This window comes from Gracilinanus agilis, chromosome 2 (assembly GCF_016433145.1).
Source record: "Gracilinanus agilis isolate LMUSP501 chromosome 2, AgileGrace, whole genome shotgun sequence".
NCBI classification, from domain to species: Eukaryota; Metazoa; Chordata; class Mammalia; order Didelphimorphia; family Didelphidae; genus Gracilinanus; species Gracilinanus agilis.
This window is the reverse complement of record NC_058131.1, coordinates 718726355-718728896: the sequence shown is the minus strand read 5'-3', so window position 1 is coordinate 718728896 and position 2542 is coordinate 718726355.

The following is a 2542-nucleotide window of genomic DNA, read 5'->3' as shown; positions in this document are numbered from 1 at the left end:
GGCTGTAACTCCTCCCTCTTGCTCTCTTTTGTTCCTAGGAGCGGGCAGGTTAGTAACCTTTTCATTAAGTCTCTGTTAGTTGATTATTAATAAAGTATTCATAAATATAATAGTTAACATTTCACATATTCATTTTAATCTCCACAGGAGTATGGACTTGGGAGTCAGGGGACCTGGGCTGGAATCCTGGCTCCCACACTTATTAAGTCATGTTACCTTGGGCAAGTCACTGTCCTGTCAAATGGGCATGAAGGTGTTAACTAATCCCACGCATGTGGCAAAGAAAGCACGCTGAAAACCCCAAAGCACTCCGCCTGCCCATGGGGGCTCTATTATGATGATTCTGTCCTGTGAGTCCCATTTCCTGGAGAGAGATTCTGCTTAGGACCTGGAAAATCCAGGAAGCTGGGAGCCCAGAGCTAAATGGTGACTAAAGGCTCAGGGTGCGAGTCACCCCAGATTAATACATGAATTCATTAAAAAGCACTTCATGAAACCCAAGAGAGACTATCTCTGCCCTCAAGGAGCTTCCAGTCTAATGGAGGAAGGAAACTGGAGGGAAGAAGCCCAGCACTGCAGCTTTTTTTTTTTTAAACCCTTAACTTCTGTGTATTGGCTCCTAGGTGGAAGAGTGGTCAGGGTGGGCAATGGGGGTCAGGTGACTTGCCCAGGGTCACACAGCTGAAAAGTGTCTGAGGCTGGATTAGAACTCAGGACCTCCCATCTCTAGGCCTGGCTTTCATTCCACTGAGCTACCCAGCTGCCAGCCCCCACACTGCAGCTTTGCTCTGATGTGGAAGTTGAAGGGAAGGATCCTGAGAGAAGGGTAGGGGGGTGCCTGGCAGAGAGGCAGAGAGGGGAGGCTGCCTGGAGCTTGGTCTGGTGTTTGGGACTAGCCAGTAAAGAGGCAAACCAAAGCCAGTCAATGGAATGGGGTCTTCCAGGAGTGTTCATGTGGGAACTGGAGCCTCCACTGTCTTCATCCTAAGGTTTGGGCCATTTCTGGCTCAGTGGGCTCCAGGCATCTCGCTATTCCCTCTCCCGCCTTCCCCAAGATGAGCATTGCCTAAAGCTTGGGGCCAAGGACTGAAGGGCCTCAACCGCGTTAGAGACCAGGCAGCCACGGAATTCCAGAAGGTCAGAGCTGACCAGAAGTCCTAGAGCCCCTCTCCATGTGCCTAGACCAGGGTCCCCCTACGATGCCTCTGACAAGTCACTGACTGTCTGACCTCTGCTTGAAGACTTCCGTAGAGCAGGAGAACTCAAGAGCTCCCCAGATGGTCCATTCCACCAAGGGGCAGCTCTGATTGTTGGGGGGGGGGGGAGACTGGCAGTGCCCCTTTCTGCCAATCGCTGGATGGGAAATGCATGCTCTGCTCGCAGGCCAGCCTGCCTGGGTCCTCCTCAGACACTCATGGATGAGATGATGTCCTCAGCGCCTCCCCAAAGTTATTCCCATGCCGAGACTATAAAAGGAGAGGCCATGGGGAGGCACAAAGAGCCGCCACTGTGCAAAGACCGTCAGAGCAGGGTGAGGTGTCGCTGCCAAAACAACTGGAGGCCCCCCCGAGGGCCCACAGGGGCAGACGGGTGAGTCCATCCCTGCCCGCAAATGCGGTGGGATGATGGCAAACAGGTAGGAGGACTAGAAAGAAAGCTGGCAAAGCCCAGAGACACACAGAACAAGCAGGAGAACAGAGAGAGGGCGGCTGCCGGGAAAGGGCAACGGCTGGGAATGCCCACGCCCCGAACTCAATTCTGATGAATTTAAAAAGCTTGTGTTGTGCTGTGCGATGTTGCTGTGTCATATGATATTCCACATATAACACGCCACATCATACCACATCCCACTGGGGCACGTTATATTGTGTGACTGAGTTATTATGCTACGCTGTGTTCGGCTGCATTTTATCACATCATATTGTTGCACTGTGTCATGTCCCGGCATATCAAACCATCTAGCGATATCCCATTCTATTATACCCTAATATTATGTTGCTACTGTTTTAGTATGTTGTGTTATGTAATTATATGTAATTACACTGTAACTAGGTGGCCTAGTGGAGAGAAATCAGGAAGAGCTGAATTCCAATCCAGCCTCAGATACTTTGAAGCCTGTTTGCCTCAGTTTCCTCATCTGTAAAATGAATTAGGGAAGGAAATGGCGAACCACCCCAGTGTCTCTGCCAAGAAAGCCCCAGATGGGGTCATGAAGACTTGGGTACAGCCGAAACTGACTGAACAAAAACTGCCCTCTCATATCAAGCCTTGTCGTTATAGCCTATCCCAGCCCATCCCGTTATATCATAGTGTTCTCTTTGTCATATTATATACTATTTTATTTTTATTTTATATAGTATATTATATATGATATTTTATTATATATTATATTTCTATGTAATATATTATATAATACATATTGTATATATTATATATATTATCGTGTTGTGTTATGTATGTCATGCTACAGTGTGACAGGATACCTCCTGGCCTGGCCTGCCGTGTTGTGTGTGCGTGATGTTACATGATGAATATCCAACAC